Raw genomic sequence first — 20,802 nt, 5'->3', positions numbered from 1 at the left:
AAAGTACGAATGTATGATGAAATTTGGAGTGTTTTTAGGGCAAAATATTCTAATTCCTGGCCAATTTCTGTCCATTTTCCTCAATCCTGACGTATGGAAATATTCTTTAGTGTTAATGAAGCGTATTTTTAGCGATTGCCGAGGGATGTTTTCAATGAAAAAAGTTGCAAATGCTTTGGAAAATCAATTAGTTTCCTTGAAAAGAGATTTGAAGGATGTTCAAAAGCACATAACCTCAATTTGGTGAATTGAAATGCGCATAAATTGTCAGATTATTGCAATCAAACTCTATTAATCAATCTGAAACGTGAATTTTCAGACTCTTTTTAGACGCCATTGATACTTTTTCCTGTATTGTACACCTCTTTTGATCATAATGCCTTGTTCACCAGCAAACTTGCGAAATCCCAAAATTCTCTGAATGCAGAAAGCAGACATTTTAAAGGCGTGTTTTCGAATTTGCAACGCAAAATGATCTACTTAAAGTTTCGATGATGTTTCTGTCAGAGATTGCGACTGAAAAGTGTGAATGTTAAACTTTCAGCACATATACTAGACAGTGTATTTATCTAAATAATTGTGTGTTTCTTCTACCTGTCAAGCAACGGTGAGAAAGTGGTTAGAGAAGGAGGAATGTTGACGAGTTTGGCGCGTCCTTTCGTGCTGGGGGAAATGGCAAATGAAAGCATCCAAGGGGCGCCGCTTTTGGGGGTGGTGGAAAAAAGCAGCGGCGCTCGCAAGGTTGCGGAGAGAAAAGTGAGAAAATATTGATGGTGGCACCAAATGTTGGGGGTAATTATGTGATATGAAAACTCACCCAGACCCCCGAGCTATTACCCGGTTGGGTGGCCTCGGGCGAAATGTAGTTCATCGCTGATAAAAAATTTATTTTCGCGCGCAAAAAAAAATTACACATTTTACACCCCTTTATAATGTCCCTCACACATTCAACATTTACAATATCGCCTGCCCACAGGGAAGACTCGCAGCCACGGAGATTTATTCGCGGGCGCGAGAAGGCAAAAATTGAGAGAGTGAACGCGGGTGAAATATCAAAAACGTGCTACTGTATTTGGCTGGAGCTTTATAACAATGATAATAATAATAAAAATATAATGCGACGCGGTGGTGGGGGGGAGGAAGGCGAGTGAATGAAGAGATAAAATGGGGAATAAAAAGCCAGCCACCTGCTGAATTTCCGCCATCATATTTCTTTCTGCTGAATTCAATTATCAAGTATCGCGCGGAGTGATAAGGAGCCCAGAATTTCCAGTCTCTTCCGAAGAGTGACGATTGCGAGAGTTTAAGGAAAAATTGTTGAAGAGAATCCCCAGAATAAATGCGTGTTCCCAAAAGAAAACACGTCTCGAGCAAAACCATTTTTATTTTAATAACCCAGATTTAATGTGCGAATGTGCGAATATGGCCCCAAATGTGCACATGAAGAAGTATTATACATGAAAAGCGTGCAAATTTTCCACCCTCCCGCCGCTCTCACACGTGATATTTAATTGGAGTGACACGTAGGGAAATTTTTTGTGTGATATAGGAGAATTTTGCAGATTTTATTGCCGCCGGGTGGGCAGGAAAATGGGAAATCCGATTCGAGAGACGCAGACTGGAAGTCTTTACACCTGTTTACATGCTCAACACTCCGCCAAAGTACTTGCGCTAAATAAAAAGACTCTGTGTGTGTGTGTGTGATTTTCCCACCCCCGGCGTGTGCGAGATATTTACATTTCGGCGGTTTCGTCTCGGTATGTTTGCATTGTGCGCTTCTGTGCTAATGCTCTGTCGTCTGACATCCTTAATCATTCCTAATAAGAGGGAAACATGTGTCACATCTGTTCCTGAGGCGCCTCACACCCGCGATAGAGACATCCCCGAATGGGTGACAAAATATTTGCAACTTTGTTTTTCACTCGCTACCCATTATCATTTTGTCGCGCTGCTCGTCCTGCGGAGGGAGGGCAGGAGGGGGGGGGTGGGTCCTTGTTTGCCTCCGAGGACAATTTTGTAGACTGAATTTCGTGGGCCACTGGAAAAAGTTTCACGCAGTGTCACTTGAAGTACAAGATAAGGCAAATTTCCAGGCGAAATTCAAGCCAATTTCGAGACACTCTATTTCCAAGGGGGAGATAATATGCCTTAAACACTACCAAATTTGCCTGACACTTCTAGAATTGGAAGTTTTTAGATGGTTTCCACATGAATTTCAAGTTTTCGTTCGATATTTCTGTAAGAAGCAATAAAAAAAACGCATTTTTAAACATCTTTTCCGACCATAACCTCAAAATCTAACTTAGAAATCTTCAGAGTCTTCGTTTCGAAACATTCTAGATCACAAAATGATCTCAAAACTACTAATTAAGAGTCGAAATGGTCAAGTGAAAGTTTTCTAAATGAACATTTTTATGTCTAAATCATTATTTTTCAGGTTATGTTTGAGTTCAAAGGTTCAAAATACTCTTTATTGCATAATAAATAATCTCTTTGACTTGAACATAAGAATTTATTACGTTACATAACCTAGAAAAAAAGATTTTTATGGTTGATTTTGCGTGAAAATCTTAGAAAATTCGAAGAATTGACATCATTTTCAGTTAAATATGCACTCAGCATAAGAATATTGTAAGTTTTCGAACACTTCCACTTCTTAAGCGCTTCTTCTGAGCTGTACACCACTTCTGACTGTATTATCTCCCCCTTGTCTATTTCCTTATCGGTTGTTATATGAAATCCTAACTACACACACGCATTCAAAGGAATCTTTTGCGAAACTATTTTGTGAGATGCAGCTGAAAATCTCCTTTATCTCACAGCTTATGGCTTAATAAGTAGCTTGAATGGAGAGATGAATATGGGATTAGAGGAATGCCGACAATCCCGTGAATAGTTGTTCTTTCATCCTTTGCATTTTCTTTCTTGTATGTGGAAAATTTCACTAAAAGTCACTGTAAAGTAGAAAATCTCTTTCGCCTTTCTCATGGAATTTTCTTCCGTCTGTCTTTCCATGTTGCGATGAAAACAAATGAAAAGACTCAAAAGGAAGAAGTGGTATTTAAAATTTTCTGGCGCTTGAGATGAAAATGACGGCGATGATGATTGCCCAAGTAAGTGTTGCAGAAGAAGAAGTCGGAAGTCGCTCTGTTGCACACATTCATTTCATTTGCTTGAAGGAATTTCCCCGGCAGCGGGAAAGGAAGCTGGGGAGACATTGAGGCGACCTCCGCCTGTGCCAGGGGACCTTCCTTGTCGGGGATCCACCGAAAACTTTAAATAGGACATCCAGAGAGCAGAGTGGGTGGATGAGGGTCTCTGAAAGTCCCCAAGAATCGCTTGTTCTCCGGTTCGGAGTACAATTTTTCTCTCCACACCACACAGATTTTCTCACAATGTCTCTCAATGGAAATTGCAAGAGTATAGTTAGAAAATGTCTAAAGTGATATATGGCAGGATTTCTCTCCCCTCCCCCCCGCCCACTCAGGCTCTCTCATATTCCTTCACCCATTGTGGGTAAAAGAAGGACTTCCTTCTCAATTCCATGCTAAATCTCCCAAAACAGTCCCTCAGACAATTGTCGATGCGCTCAAATGAATGCATAAAGTGGCTTTTCGCTCTCACAACTCCTCAGTTGAGGATGAATATTTCGCCTGATCGTGACATACGCAGTGGCAGTGTAGCCATTGTGCTAAATGTTGGAATGAAACATGAACATTTTGCCATTGGGGAACAAATCCCAACTTCAATGTGAAATCTTCTGGCGCAAGATCTCCATCTCAAGGTGCTCAAGCCAAGAGCCTGAGAAGGAAAGAATGGGTGAGAATTCGTTGGGAATTCATTGGAGTTGCGAAAAGTTATTATTTCACCAGACAAATTGATAAATTGAGCAAATTTGTGAGCAATGGTGGAAAATGTTCGAAAACCTCTCGTTGTGCGCGGAGGAAGTTTGGACGATTTGCTCACTGGAAAAAGATGTTATAGGAAAGGAATTTCCAATTTTATTGCATACATCACCTTTCTGAGCGCACCTCAGAGCTTGTGCCACATTTATCACTGTCGATGCATAAAATGCCAATTGAGGATGGCCAAAGAAGCTTCGGGATGGTCGCAATGAAGAGATTACTTTTGTGATTCAACACCCAGAAAGAAGGGTATTGGAAGAGAAGAATTGTGTGTTGGATCAAATTGATTGATAAGCCCATATTTCTCTACCAAAGTGCCCCACTTTGGGTATCACTGCCAATTTTACATGTGTATTCTATGTTTGCCACCGATACTCGAGAGTTGGAAACTTTAATTGGAAAATCGATTTTCAAACCATCCACCAGAGAATTTCCCCAGCGTGATTGAAATCACTTTATCCCTTTTCTCCACCCCCCACTTTTGAGCCACTTCTCGGGGGATGTGTGCTCAGGAGGAGCTTTTCTCATCACATCCAATTGATTCCTCGGGCTTTTGCCACCCGCCTATGTTGCAGCATAAATGTTCTGTTGCCCCTCATTTTTAGTACATACAAACTTTATGTTTATCCTCAAAAGTGGTGTACAGCTTGGATGCCTCCACAAATTGAGGCATTTTCTAATGTATTTTACTTATGAAAAATCAATTTTATTGCTTTTCTAGGTTATGTGATTGATTTTAAACATTTTATACATGATTTTGGTGATTAAAACGCTCTTAAAATAATAAAAATTTCTCTCTTTCTCGGCAAAGTTAAGCATTTGCGTGCGAAAAATTTCCAGATTGGCTAATTTTCAGTAGTAGAAATCAGCTTTAAAGCCTTTCATAACCTCAAATAACTTAAAAAATGTCATTTAAGTTTTAATTAATAAATATTTCTTTGCTTTAAAACACTGAAACATTGTTATATTTGCTATATTTAATCATTTTCAGTGTTGAAAGGATTAGAATTAGTCCAAAAAGGATTTTTGAAGTTGGCTTCATAACCTCACAATTTGATAAAAATAACAAACTGTTTATGAACAAATTCTGGGACTTTAATATCAGTTCTTTCGATTGGAGATCATTAAAAAAAACGTCTCAAAAATGTAATTTTTAAGACATTAAGAAGTGTTTGAAGTGTTTAGCGAAAACTAGATGGTTTTCGGTGTGAAAATTCTCAATGGAGACGCCTGGTGATTGCAAATATTGCTCTTGTTGTGAAAATTTCACCCTCTGTGAATTACAGTTGGAGCATTTTGGCAGCAAAAAATGCCCCAAGTCGACAGTTGACAAAATGAGATTTTTCCTCATTTGTGCCCATTATGTCACTCTGTGTCGCCCTTCAAACATTTAATTGTAATTGCACATGGTGAAAACAGTGAAATTGCACTGGAATTTTCACCCTACGAAGCGCGCGCGCTTTTTTTCTGGCTATTAATAGAAATACATATTTTGCCTCTCGCGCGCTTTCACCGCCCAAAAGAAGGGATTCAGCGTTGCGTCAGCGTGACGCAGACGGGGTTCAAAATACCACACCGAAAGTTCAATTAATGGAAAAATTGTGACCCTCCGGGGCCACTTTATTTGCCTCTGAATTGGACTCAATTGAAAATGGTGTGGAAAATTGAGGGTTGAACATGGCAGTGAGACCCATTCAGATTTTTCAACTCGATTGTGCGAGGCGGACTCGCAGAAATTGGCTTTGGCAAAAATGCTTCAAAGGAAAAATACAAAATTGCGAATCTGTGTGGGCAAAAGGTATATATGAGCAAATGTATGTGAATTGTGTCTCCGGACGAAACATGGGGAAGTTTTCCTGATAGAGAAATTACTCTGAAGGGTGTCTTTGGCAAGCGGGCTGAGAATGGTGACTTGCTCTCAATTTACTAAGCATCTTGCCAACCTCATATCTTATGAATTAATTCATTCGGAAATTGAGTGAAAATTTAGTTACACTTTGGACTATGTCGTCTGTGGCAGTGATAATAATTCTTGTAGACTTACGGCACTCTTGCAATGCTCAAAGAGCATGAGGGTGGTTTTTCCCTTGCGACTCCTGCCATGAATTCTTCCTCGTCCGGAAGGAGACTGTCTTAAGTATGACTTAATCCGACTGTCTAGTGGTTTCTAATCCCTCCCCGAGACGCACGAGATACGCCGAGTGGGTGGGGCGCCACCCGCCCCACGGAATTAATGAAATCTCACCGTCTCGGCATTTTTTTTTCCACCCGAGCACTCGCAGGATTTACGCAATATTTCCCCACTTTTCATGTGACACAACTAATAATGGGCCAGAGCGACGCACGGCAATAAAAAGACATTTTCCACTCCTAATGCCCATGTAATAAAGGCTAAGGTGAATTTTTCCCACACCTGAACGTGTTCCGGACTGAGAAAATTACTGGCCGGGGAAAGAGCAAGGAAAAACCAAGGGGGAGATAGGCACTTTCACAAATTCTGTGCCAGAATCACAGACACTTTGAATTTTAGAGATTTTCCTTACCGCCTAGAGTGACATAACCACAAATTTAGGAGTCTTTTGATAAAAAAAAGACGCAATTTTCACTTGTATGATTCTGAAAACTAACAGAGAAACAGTATATTTTAGAAATATTTGAAGTTTTGGATGCACATTGAATCATAACCTAAAAATTACCTTGAAATACTCAAAGAATCCATGAGAAAAAACTTATTCGAAACGTTTTAAATACAAATATGGGAATAATGATCAGTAATAAATTAAAAATGAGTAGAAAATCAATCAAACAGCTCTTAAAGAAGACAATATTGTATCCTGAAACGCAGTATTTTAGAGGTTATAATCAATCTTAGCATTATTAAAGTGAATTCATTGGCAAATGACAAAAAGATTGTGTAAATTTTCTTCTGAAAGTGTCTCTTAAACGCACCATATTGAAGAAAATTACACACTTCCGCTACCAAATGCTTCCCCAGGAGCTGTACACCACTCCTCACCACAATATCTCCCCCTTGGGAGAAAAGTGGAAGACGAGAGACACGTGTTCGCTCCAGGGTAAAAATTGCATTAGCTGCTGAGGGAGGAACATTTCCCAGAGAGGGAGTTTTAACACAACAATAATACTCACTGACCTTACAGGTGGAGGACGAGACTCGCGGGATCTGAAAAGAGTCAGAAAAGCTTCTCTCAGTCAAGATGAATGAAAAATGGATTTTGAATATTCAATGTGCGATTTGCTTTGCTTAGCAATTGTTGTTCAAAAGAAAATCTCCACCATTTCTCCTTTGTTTGTCATCACTTGTGCAATTTCAGTTGCATATTTATTATTCACATCATCATAGTTTTCATATCAACTCCAAAATCACCAGAGAGAATTGCTGTTAACATAAAATATATGCAGCGACATGTGATTTTAGTGAACTTTGTTGTGACTACTCGATGGAGTCAATAAGTATAAGTGAAATTTGGTTTTGATAAATCACTCCCATAAATCACCCTTCGAATTGTTCCCTAATTTTCACCCGTTTTGTTGCCTCTTTCGCGCTTTCAGCGCAGCTAAATATACATTCGTCGGAAGGGAGGAAAAAAAGGTCAGTGGATATTTAAGAGTCAATTTTGGGTGAGTTATGAGTTGGGGCTGAGGAATTTTTCAACCAGAAACGGATTGGCAGTTGTGGCATCTACTTGAGCGCATTGGAGTCCGGGGTGAAAAGGGACAATAAAGTCTAGAGCTCATAATTCGTCCATTTCCTCCCCTTCCGCCCGTCACATTCCATGCATGTAGCAGACTATTTGTGCTCCCCATAAAGTCGTGCGATACGAAAAATATATATTCACTGTTGCAAGCAAAATACCTCGTTGGCAAGAGCTGTATTCACTGTGCGCCGATGAATTCATTGTCGGCACAGAGGAATATTCTTATAATGGTCCATTACATTCATGAATCATGCAGCAGACGACGAGGATGCATCTTCTCGTTGAGCGCGCAAAGAATTTATTGTTGACACTTTTATGTTGCTGCATATTTATCCACCACCCACTCCTTCGCGCGCCCGCGAATGATTCTCGAACGCCAACATTTGTCTCCAATGAATCTATCCTCCATCAATCGCGACACCGTGCGAAGCCAAGGGGCAAAAATTTAGACATAACATCCATTTTATTGCTATTATAGGTTCAGTTATTGATTTTAAACACTTTCTGTTTATCAAATAACTACCAATATCATGAAATTTGTCCTTCATCCGGAAGTATTTCTCCTGTTCTTGATGGATTTTAGCATTGTATAAAGCTTAAGAGACAAACATAACCTCAAAAATATCACATTAGTCGAGAAAAATACTTCTTTGCAAAGGTTTTTCCGCGGTTTGTGCTTTAAGGTGGCAATATTCGCCATTTCTTCTAATTTAATTAATTTTAAGCCAAATTCATAACCTCACAATTTAGTCACAAACTTTCTCAAAAATTATTAATCTCCTAAGTTTCTACTTCAAATGTATGTAATAATGCACTAAAAGCAGCTCTTTTGGGCATATTTTCCAACCATAACCTAAAAAATGTTTGTAGGAAATCCTGAAAAACTCAGTTTTAAAGCTTTCTAGGACAAGATTGTTCATTTTACTTGGGTTTAATCTAGAAATAGACCTAAACAAGCTGATTTCCAGCTTTAAATCTGTTTGGAAGCATAATAAATTGACATTTATCTTAGTGTGAAATGCTATTTTTGAGGTTATGTTAGACCTTAGTGCAATTTCTCATATTTCTCAACTTCAAAGGTTCAGAATAGCGAGCGAAGTTGAATTAAAATCCCTTGATTGTGCCAAGGAGCTAAGTTTAAGTCAAAGGTAATACAAAGAATCGCACATTATCTCCCCCTTGGGAGAACCTGTAGCTTTTGTCGCGCGATAAGAGCGCGTGCTGTTGTCGATTCTTGACCAAATTGCAGCACGTGCAAATTCATGACTATCGGAGACATTTATTCAAGCAAGATCAACACACTTGACGCAATCATCAGGGAACTAGTTCACTTATATTTATGAGGTCGACTTTTTGGGCAATAAAAATGGCTGGTGTGAATTTTCCAACCACTTTATTTGTACAGTCGCATGAGTGTGAAGAAATTTGTATATTTATGAGGCAAAATGTGAAAATGTCAAATTGGAAAGCGGAAAACATATTTCCCTCGACCAACTTCCCCGAGCACACAGAAAGAGATGGCTGAGCATCTCTCTAAAGCTTTTGTGATAAATGTCCTTACGTCTTCCCACCCATTCCTCAATCCCCGACATATGTTAGGCGCCCGGCGCGAGTGGAATGAATCAAAAAGACTCTCACACAGTTATGCGCTGGAGAAGAGAAATTATTCATGGACGTCCAGAGAAAACTCCGGCGGAAAATTCAATGGAACAATGACACACACTTACTTGTGCGCCTCCTTCTACATCAAAGGCCGTCTTGCGCCGAGGAGGAATGGAAACGAGAGAGAGAGAGAGAGAATAAACAGAAAGAAAAGCGACGCATGATCTCCACAATGACGATGGATTACCAGCCTGAGATTGTTGGCGTGGCGTGCGCGATGGTGTGAGAAGATCAGCCTTAATAGTCCGACATTTTTCAATGCAGAAGAAATTGTTGGTGTAAGCGAATTTTTTGCCCACGCTCTTCGCAGCCTCCCATCAAATCGGGGGTGGTTTGAGTGGCGGAGGTGGAATCAGGGGGTTAATAGCTACCCTAATAAATCCTCTCACGATTGCCTTTTGAGGGGAAAACAGAGAGAATGGCATTTCCGCTACAATGACAGGTCATTTTTGACAACAAATTCGATGAAAAGACTTTGAATTCGTTCCTCATCAGCTGAGTGAATGTCGTTAGATTTGAATTGAAATCTCAATTTAAGAGGTGAAATTCACTTGTCAAGCATGAAAAGAATGTCCAGAGACGTTTTCAGAGCGACTCTTCACTCGGCAATCAACATAACCTCACTTCTGTTTGGATTTTACGTGATTTTTATTTACATTTTGAAAAATATAAAAAGTCATAAATTTGCTACAAGTCGGATTTGGATTTCTTCAAGGTTAATTTCGCCTTTGGGAAATACAATCGGAACATTTTCATGCCTTTCAAGCTTAATCAGCTGATGACAGATCTGTAATCCTGACTCAGGATCCTGTCAGGAAGCCGTAAAGTGTGAAAATTCGCAAGAAGACAGTGAAAATTATGCGAGAAATGCGATATTTTACGCGTCCCCCACGTCAATTCTGCTGCCCTCTGGCGGCGATATGTGCAGAAAATAATCGAATATTTAAAATTTAATTAAATATCCAGAAAATATTTAAATATAATTTGATTTTTTTGGATATTTTTGATCAAATTTGTATTATTTAATTAACTTTCATCAAAAATCGACTAGTGATTTTCCCTTTGATAATTTCCCGGGGATTGTTTTAGTATCTCAAGAATCCATCCCTTAAGGAATCTCTAGACTTTCGCAGTGCCAAAGGTGAATTTTCTTTACAGTGTTGCTCGCATGAATTGTAGGAAATGCTCGAAAGACAGAATTTCGTCTGTTCGGGCACTTTTCCACCCCCAAAGGCGACACTCTCATGCCACGAAGCATTCACCTCAATCATGTATTTTCACGGGGTGGAGAAAAGAGCGCACACATATGTATATTTATCCACAGGCAATTCATCCCCTGCGAATTCGCGTCAGCCTCACGGTGAGAAATAACTCATCGCAACCCTTTGTGGTGCCCATGGAGGAGACATCGATTGAGAGAGAGTCTCTTATCATCATTCTCTGGCCACTTTTGTGTTGCCTCCCTCTGGGAAATTGCGAATGGGGGCGAATGGATCACCCAGAAATATTCCGGCGAAGAGATTTTTCTTCCATTTCACCTATTCCACCCTTTCTAGTAGGCCTGCGCCTCCTCTTGTTGGGATTCTTTCACCCCCTTCGTGATTGCCCTGAAATTTATTGTGAGTCTGTGTATATTTTCGTGCGTGTCAGAGAAAAATTGAGCATTATTTACGCGTAGTATAATAGAGGAATGGTGATAAGGGTGATGTTGCGTAATTTATTGAACCGAAATTAGAGGGATTTTCAGCTTTTTTTCTTCATGGCATCTCCGGCGAAAGACACGCGGAGAAGTTTGGAGGAAAGTTTCAATTTTTGCCCGTGTGTAAAACTACAACATCCACTTCTCGAGCCCAGAAAGTGTGGGTATTTTTCTACAACAGACAGCCTCTAAGTATGATAGCATGGTGAAATGAGTGTGTAAGAGGCTGGAAAAGGGTGGAGAGAATGCTGAATATCTGAGGCCTTTTTGCCTCCCATTTCACCCTCGCTCAATTTTATCGATTGTGATGTGTAAGTTATTTTTATTGCCACATCGTTTTGATAACGAACCGGGAAAAAATCAATTGCCCCTCGCTTGCACACCATCTGATAGTTTATTTATGAACTTCCTCTCCTGGCGAACGAATTATGGAAAATGATTTCCGGTTTGTTTTTCGCGGATGTGGCGCAGCTTCCTGAAAATTCTCACCCAGCCGAGCTCTCTTTTTTTTTCTCCTCCCCACGCTCCTCATCTATGAATTGACTAAATTATCATTTTTCCCCATTTATACTTTTCCCGTGTGTTCATTTCTTCTCTTTTTTTGTCAATCCGCGCGCACAACCACGAAAAAGACGCCGTGGAGAATGAAAAATAGTCCCATGAAAAGAAATGCCACACAGTCTGGAAATTATTTCTCTGGCTTTCCACCCCCCCACACTCCCCTTTCTCACCTCAATCTTCTCAACCCAAGACATTCTTTCTCGGGCACTAAAGCATTTTTCCATCCTAAGAGTTTGTACACTTTTTTTTTGCCCAACTCTGCAAATGTCGCGAGCAAAAATTCGATTTTCATACACGAAGTCTTTTTACCATGTTCTCTCTCTCTCTCTCACTTTTTCTTTCTCCTTCACTCGTTTTTGCGGGAAGAAAAGCATTGAACATAAAGGCGAAAAGCGAATGGAGAAATTCAGTGAAAGCGCGAAAAAGATCGAGTATTGGCAATTCAAGTGGAAAGTCATTTGGTGTCACTGTCAGAGATATTTTTCGGTGGATGAAATGCCGGAATAAAATACGAGAAAAGCCCTTCTATTGATGTGAAAAGCATCCCCAAAAAAAACATGAAAAATTGGGAAAGAAGAAAATATAATGATAAAGTATCCTCTAAATCATCACTCTAAGTATTGATTGTGTGAATTTTGAAAATTCTCAAAAAGGTTAAAATCCAAATTTTGGGGGGAATTTTGGCATCACTGAGACCATTTTCTCCCGCCCCTTCTTCCGTACGACGAAGGGCAAGGAAAAGCCCCTCAAAGTGACTCATCCTCTCGATGGAAAAGTGAGTGGCTCGAGTGGAGAAAATGCGGGTGAAGCAGACGATGTATTAATGTGAAATATGGGCAAAAAGAGGGGGAGAGAGAGAGAGCTTACAATATATAGAAATCACTTTCGCATGAACTTTGCTGACTGCAAGTAATTTTCTTTTGTATACACCATCAGCTATAATTTACAGTATAAAGTATTTTGTGTGTTGCCCTCAACTCATACGTGAAACTCAATGTTCTATAAGCTCTCTCTCTCTTCTCATTCCCATACATAAAAATTGATATTCCTTCGGGGCGCGCTGGAACGTGAAGCGATGAGAGATTTAAATAAATTGTATGAATCCGAAATCGATGACAAAGTGATATAAATTTAGATTTTTCTCCAACTAAATCCACGCGCGCTGTGGTGGCGGGGGGGGAAAAATTGAAACATTTCCCATGCATAATCATTTCTCTCTCTCGCCCCAAGATCGCGCAGGAGCTCCTCGTTGGCCATCAATTTCTTGCGCCGTGGGTAGATTGTGCCAAGTACAAATTGAGTTGTCGTAAACCGCCACATAATGTTTATTGGAAGTCTCCCCCTTGGGCTCCTCATTTCCCCACATCGCTCGGGCCACGAGGAGAGTCAAGGATAATAAATTTTATAACTCCCGCATGAGTCCATACATCAGCATGTGGCTGAGGGTGAAAGTAGGTAAATTGTTGCAAATTTACTTACTGCTTCCGGACACTTTCTTATCATTTAACGTCTCTCTCTCTCTCCACAGTCGCAAATGCGATTCATGCACGGCTGGGTGGTCAGATCTTGTCCCTCCCCGGGCAACACATGTTGGCCGAGGAGCATAAATAACCCAGCAAACATACAAACTTGACGAATTTCTGATGGACACACAGCAGCACAATTTCAGAGGGGAAGTCATGAAAAATGCAGAAAAAGCAATAGTTTCGCCATATATCGTCGGTTTTTCCTAGCCAGGGCGGCGCTGTGCGGGTGTTCGAAAGGGTGCCGGAGAAGGTGTCATGTGTAAATATTCTACAACTTAATGCCCAGAGAGTTGTATTTGACCACAGAGCACACAAGTGGGAAACTGAGGGGCCAAAATCGCTAATAAAGCCCTCAAGTGCTGGAGGAAATGGCCCCAAAAGGTGGCCACAGCTTAATCGTTTGGGGCTTCGGTCAATGGCAAGAAAAGCTCCAGCGATCGATAGTCCGAGTTGAGAGAGTTCTGTGGGAGTGAGACTGTCTGTAAGTAGATTTTCTGGTGGAGTAGAAAGTAAAAGCAGGCCAATTAGCTCAGGAGGATACATCATTCATGTCGCCCAAGCCTCTCGGCACGTCTTCGCTTTGGCACAAACTATATATATACAAAGGAATGTGAGGAAAATTGGGGCTGTTTCAACTTTAAAACTGCCCGTGCAGCTGAGTTTTATTGAGCTATATTGATTTTCTGCACAAGCATTCAGCCAGATGTGGCTGAAAGGATTGCATATTTGCAGACTCTTGAAAAAATACAACGGATTATGGAGACTCTTTTATTGGTCTCTCGACCTCACACTGTCTGACGAGAGCTTTTAGAGCTCTTAGAAAATGTACATTTAGACCTTTGTGAGTATTTTGATCGCATCGCTCTAATTGATCACTGCATTTCTATAACAATCCTTACAGTGTTTTTCTTTCAGCGTGCACCAAGGGGGAGATAATACAGTCAGAAGTGGTGTACAGCTCAGCAGAAGTACCTAAGAAATGGAAGTGCTCAAAAGCTAACAATATTCCTTTCCTACGTGCTTCTTTTACTGCCAAATTATCCCAATTCTTCGTATTTCTCTTGATTTGTTACAAAGAAACAATCCTTTTATAGGTTATGTAACAAATCATAGACGGATTTAGTAAATATTACGCATTCTTGCATATCAATTATTATGTTCAAGTAGGAGAGATCGTAAGTCATTGGCAGAATAAAGCATTTTCATGCCAAAAAACACTGCAAAAATGCGTTAAGATCAAACATAACCTCAAAAATATTACTTTGGACTTGAAAAATATTAATTCAGACCACTTTTTGTACAATTTTGACTCTGAATTAGCAATTTAGAGTTTATTAACGATTTTATCATCCAGAAAGCTTCAAATTGGAATCTTTTCAGACATCTTAGTGATATTTTTTAAGGTTATGATCGAGAAAGACGCGCAAAAAGCGGTTTTTTGTGGATTTTTAAAGAAATATCAGCGCAGAATTAAAAGAGATTCGTTATGATTTAAGAATTAGACATATGTCGAAGTGTTAGGAATTTGTGTAGAAATTTAAGGCATATTATGTTCCCCTTGGCGTGTACCTTGAATTTATTCATAAGGGTTGAAATTTTCTGACATCCCCGCGCAGAAGGCGGAGAGAAACGGTGGAGAAATTGCATTAAAAGGGATCTTTCATCGCGGAATTCAGCGAGACGTGAAAGGAAAAGAAATCCCCAAATAGAAACTCAACAATAATGCCATGGAAAATAATTGAATATTCTCTCTCACACTCAAACTCACCCCCATTGTGGTGTCCGTGAGAGCTTTCGGTCACGCTGGTGAGCTTGAGGAGGGAAAGGGTGAAGAATTAAAAGGAAAAAAATATTGCTGCACCTTGAGAAAATTAAAATCCACACCCTCAAAACACGCTGTAATTAAGATTTTAAATGCTCCACTCGCCCCTGCGGCCGCCCAGCCACCCCACTTGGCCACAGTGAGCACGGAGGGTGGCTTGTACACAATTTCATCGGGGCTCGCAGCAGTTATTGCATAGTGAATGGGGAATTAATAGTGGCGATGCCAACAGGTAACACAGGCAAATTACCCCCCAGGAAAAGCTCAGCGCCGGGCTTGGGAGACGGTTGTGCACGAAAATTAAGCGCTGATTAAAATTGTGAAGCGCCGCTGATGGAGGGAATTGAATGGCCGGGCATCTCGCGCTCCAGTGTTTTCCTGGCCTCGTGATTCACATACAAATTTACACAGCCTCGGGCAATAAACAGACGGAAGTGAGGACCCGTGGTGTGGGGGTAAATTCTTCTCGTTTCACGCACATTTCCTGGTGAATTGACTCGCAGGCTGTTTAAGGCTGAGTTCCTTGTTGAATTGATAATAAATCCCCCAAGTGAAGCTTGTGCGCGCTTCAAGACAATTCACTCAAACGGCGCATTCCTTGGCTGGTAAAACAACAACATTGTGTAATCTGTGCATTTACTCCTGTTTCAAGGCACTGATACGCATTTCATGTTGATATCATTTTTCAATTAGATACATAATCCCACCCTCTGGGCCGAAGTTGAGCCTTTGACGACATTAGAAGCATAATATGCTCAACATGCAGCTTTGATTTGAAACTTTCCATGAGAGTGAAAGCTCTCAGCAGCATCTCTTCGACATCAAAGTGAGTGAAATTGAGTGAAGAAATTGTAAATTTCATATCTCAATGTCTCAAACTTCCTCTCTCTCTCTCTCGACTGGGAATTTGCTTAGACACATTTTGTTAGTCTGAGGTCAATTTTCTTGCTTGTTTGTCCACCTCTCGACCTCAAACAGGTTCAAAGCGACAGTTCAGTGGCGTATAGAAAATATATTTCTCATGCGAATTTCCTTCGATAAATCATTGATTTGTTGCCTCTATGGGAAAAATAACTCTGCAAAGTGTTTGAAGTTAAAACGCTGCACTTAAGTTTGCCATAATTCTCAAAGTATTTCTCAAATAACGTCATAATAACAGCGACTTTCAGTGACTTTAATGAAATTTAATTTCAAGCACCTTTTTGGCCTATGAAAGCGCGCCACTGCGAAAGTTATTCACGGACTTTTGAAGTCTCTGCGCATGGAATAATTTATTCCAGAGGAAACTGACACTTTTCGGCATTTAAGCCAATTTTCTCCTTCTCGCCATGGTGAAAAAAAGCAGCGCTGCGAAAAAGGCACCAAAAACGCCGTCAATCTTTCGCCTTGGCGCTAATTTCATTATCCATATTAACTCGAGAGAGAGAGAGAGTATTTCGTCTTCTAGCTCGCGAAAAAAAGTCCAGTGGGAAAGGTGTTTTGACGCGCGGGTGAGAAAAATTAAAAAGAACGATAAAAAAGACATTAATTTCAGTGTGAAAAATTCTCATTTTCTCCCTGACGCGCACGAAAATAAGCGCAAGAACACGCGACAAGTCCATTTTCTGCCTTGACAAAGTTACATTTATTGCTTCTTAATATTGTTGCATTTTTAATTCACCGAGACGCGAGTGTATATTGTGAAAATTGTCTCATTTTCCCCCAGAGAAAGTGTCTCTCTGTCCCACGGGAGGGTGGGAAAAAGAGGGTAGGCAGATGTTTGTGTAATTGTAAACATTGTCATTTACTTCCTGTTGATGAGATGTGAGATAATTGATAAGAACAACACCCCTCAGACACTGCGGAAGCTTCTTTTTCTCCCTCTCGTTGCCATTCTTTTCCCTCACACTTTCCGCCCTTTTTGCTCTGACGGTGTGGTTTTTCTCTTGGCCATAAGAAATTTTCTCAATGTGAAATTCATGAGATAGATTCTCTCTATTTTGGGAATGGAAGTGGAACTATAAATATTTCCATCATTTCCATGATTTCCGATATCAAATCTGGGGGCCTTGATATTGCCAAAGACACGAGGCGAGTTTTATCGAGAACAAAATACACCTCATCTACAATTCCATTTGTAAAACCAGACCACCAGAAACAGTGGCTTTTCTTTCGGGGGGAGTATAAAAGAGAAATAAAATTTAATTTTATGTACAATTCTACTAACACGCTGCCGGCTGTATAAAATACACATTCGCCCAGTCCTTCTTTCCCACTTTCCTTCACCATGTGCGATGCTACCATGGTGAAAAGCTCTTGGGAAAGTGCGGTGCTCAGGAGTGGGCCGAGGAATTCGCCTTTTCTTCTCCTCGGCACACAATTGCTTGGCAAAAAGAGCTGAGGAAGAGAGTTTATCATACGATTTACTGCAGGAATACCTATAGAAGAGCAATGATAGAGTAGAAATTCCATCTTCACACGCTCTCAACATCAATGCTTTGATGGAATCTCACGAGAAAAATGTATTTTTAAATGTGCTATCCTTGAGGCTATGCGTGTGCAAATGCAAAAGGATGCGCAACAATAAATTCTCCGTGTGAATATTATGAGAAGCGCCGCGCGAGAAATTAAATGCGCACAACACAGACTAAATTCCTTTGGTTGAAGAAGCAAACCGCACAATTTAAACTTATATAAAACCCAATTTACCTTGCTATCAACTCGACAGGGGGTGTTTTTGAGGGGGAGATAATATATCCTAAAACTGTAAAACACTTCTGAACGCAGATTTCTAACTTATATCACTATACAATCCAAGTTTATTTGTTCATGAACAATTTCCGACTTGATTTTCTAGTTTTATCTTCAGAAAAATGCTTAGAAAAATTCTGACTAAATTGTGAGGTTATGAATCCGAGTCTAGAAATCCTTCTTGGACTAAATTTAATCATTTCAAACCTTGGATTTGTCGCTTTTGAACACAAACCGCGGAAAACAGTCCAAAATGACATTTTTGAGATTATTATTGACTTTTGAGCTGTTTCTTACTCCTAAAATTTAACCAATCTCAAGTTTTCCGAATGTAAAGACTCAATTTTGATGGCGATTTAGTCACCAGAATTAATTTTAAATCAATCACTATTAATTTATTAACCCGTACACCGCTTCCGACCATAATATATGTCTCTTGTTCTCATAATAATAACTCAATGCCCCGCGATCATGCAGCGGAACACAAAGTTTCGCCACCCGCGAATATCTAAAGTGGATTTGCACAAAGTTCAGCTCCACAGGGAGTCTTGTTGCTGGCTTTCAAAGGATTCAGATGCACATTCTGGGTCGTATTGATGAGAGAGTGGGTTGAAAAATTTCCTACAAAGCAGCAAAATAAATTCCAGCGGAGGAAAAGCTTGTCAAGTTTATTATTCCATCATAATGTTTGCATGTTGAAATTCTATTGACATGAATTGCTCACGACTTGAGTTGAAATATAACAATCAATGAGTCTGCATATTTCGTGAATGTTCTGGTGAAGCTCATTATTCGTCTGCTGACAAGAATCATATTTTTAAGAGGTTGATTAGCATCTAATGAATAAATATAATGACTGGGCAAGACGTAAAGAACAATGCAGACAATTTTAATATATATAGAATCACGATGCTTAAGTTCCATCTAAAATCTCTAATAAATATTAATACTCAGACTCCCAACAGTTCATCCTCTCTCTCTCTCGCACTGTCTTGATTTATTTCCCCAAGAAGAATTTAATCGGATGATGGCGAAAGTTGTCCATGATATTCTTGACTGTGAGGAAATTCCTCCTGTTTTATGATCCACTAATAAAAGTTTCCCCACGAAAAGCACTCGAAAGCTGTAAACACACAACATTAAGTGGTGCTGTAAAATCTCCATTTAATTAGTTAGTGAGGCAATCTGCCGAATATTCACTATGTCACGAGAATGCCTAAGATTTCCTCTCTTTCGCCAGAACTCACGATACATATTTACATTCGCCATCGCTAAGAAATAATTGATGCTGAACGAGAAAATTAAGCAGAGCGAGAGAAAGAGATCGAAAAAAGGGGATTTTTAAATAATAAATTACCCGCAAGAGTTCCTTTTGTAGCAGAAAATGGGAAAAAAGTCAAATATGACCAATTTAAATTCATAGTGGAATTTCATATTTTAATATCATCCCTTCATCGTCCCTCTGTCGTGCTCTCTTGCATACGAAGAGCCGCGTTCTTTGCGACTTGGATGGATTTTTTTCCACGCGCGCCCATTAGATGATGTTCTGCAATATCCGGAGTTGAAATCTCTTTTGCCAGGGAGATTCGCCATCAGTATGAGATTTTCGGTGTGTGTGGAAATTTATTGATTTCTCTCCTGGATGGGGAATCACTTTTTTGGGGGCGAAAGGTGCGGTTCCCAAAGGCTCCCGCGAGACGAGCGTCGAACTCCCGAATGCCTCCGTGACTTGCCATCCTGCTCCCCGTGTGTTGATTAACCCTCAGGGTCCAACATTAACTCCCCACCGCCCCACAATCTCACCTCACAACCCTCGAAACTTCTCCCCGCGCGCCTGATGATGATGAGAGTTTAGGGGATGAGAGAGAGAGAAGGGTAAAAAGTCCCCGAACGCCTTTATAAAATCATTATCTCCGCTTAAATTTTCCCCACACGTGTCTCACATATCTTCCATTCCGCCACCATCCGCATTACAATGTATAAATTTGTATCTGCCACGTAAATGCTAAAATTTTCCACCATTACCTCCCTTCAGAGGTAGTAACTTTCTCTCTCTTCCGTCAATTTCTCATGAGGGGTGTGTGTGTGCGCTCTTCCCGAGGATGTTCAGAATTTCCTTCGGCTTCCCCATCATCCACATCTCTATTTTTCCTTCCTGTGCACCTCAAAACTACCCAGGCGACGGTGGTTGAGCAACCCCAGAAACTCTGCATGGAAATGTACTAAGGTGACTCATATTTAGTGTCTGCAGTGGACGGAAATCCTTCTCACAATTTTATGAATGTGCGCTATATTAAAAAACAAGGATAACAACTCGCGAGTCCAAGACATTGAGCATCATTTGAGCATACAATTCCATAGAAATATTTCTGCGAAAAAGTTTTTGCAACAGAAAGTTACACAAGTGAATGAAAGGCAAATTCAAAGCCACGCCCTCTCGCATGCCACGCCCATTTACTCAACTCTTGGAATTAAATCCAGTTTCGCTGTTCCCGGACGTGATTATAGACTGGAAAGGGAGAATTGCGTACAAATTAACCGTGATTAGGAATTTCTTCAATTAAAAGTCTGAAATCTGAAAAATATGGAACAAATCAGTGAAATCTACTGGAAAATCTCTCTGGTTCGTCTCTCTCTTGGCTAAAATATACTCTGTCATTTGGCAGTATATTTAATTCAGATCCACCTGTCTTCCCCTCATATATTTATTCCCTGAAACCTGCCACGATTAACCGCAAACGCTCACCAAACATTGCACGAAGTCTCATCTGCACACCCGTATTTGAGCTGTTCTGGGTGGAAACTTCAGGAGCGCTTTTGAGGATGAAATTCCCATCCAATTGGGTCGATTTCCCGCCCGATCATGCTACAGAAATAATTATACGAATTACGTGTAGTGGGTAATTTTATTCCGTATCTCAGCCCTTCCCCGGCAAACTGAGCCTCTCATCCTTCAGCCCACCCACTTCATCAATTCTCAGCCACATTTCACCGAGTTTATTCAGGAGAAACGGCGCGCATTTACACGCGGAGTTCAATTGCCGTGGAGTGATTTCGCCCTGTGTGTATGATATTTGATCGTTTATTGGTGATTTAAGGAGGTAAATGGTTAAAATCACTCACGATAAAATCCCACCCCTTCACTTAATGAAATAATTTCTCTACGCTCGTCTCACTTCAT

The 20,802-nt window shown here is 40.3% G+C and overlaps 1 protein-coding gene across 1 annotated transcript in view; it reads right to left on the bottom strand.

Annotated features, from left to right (window-relative positions):
- Positions 1-20,802, bottom strand: part of LOC132261598 (uncharacterized) — a 105,596-nt gene that overhangs the window by 54,362 nt on the left and 30,432 nt on the right. The window contains exon 2 of the mRNA XM_059760486.1: positions 7,057-7,086. The gene's annotated coding sequence lies outside the window, so the exon portion shown is untranslated. The remainder of the gene's footprint in view (positions 1-7,056; positions 7,087-20,802) is intronic.

This window comes from Phlebotomus argentipes, unplaced genomic scaffold (genome assembly GCF_947086385.1).
Source record: "Phlebotomus argentipes unplaced genomic scaffold, Phlebotomus argentipes genome assembly contig_15, whole genome shotgun sequence".
Lineage (NCBI taxonomy): Eukaryota > Metazoa > Arthropoda > Insecta > Diptera > Psychodidae > Phlebotomus > Phlebotomus argentipes.
This window is presented reverse-complemented; position numbering and strand designations above follow the sequence as displayed.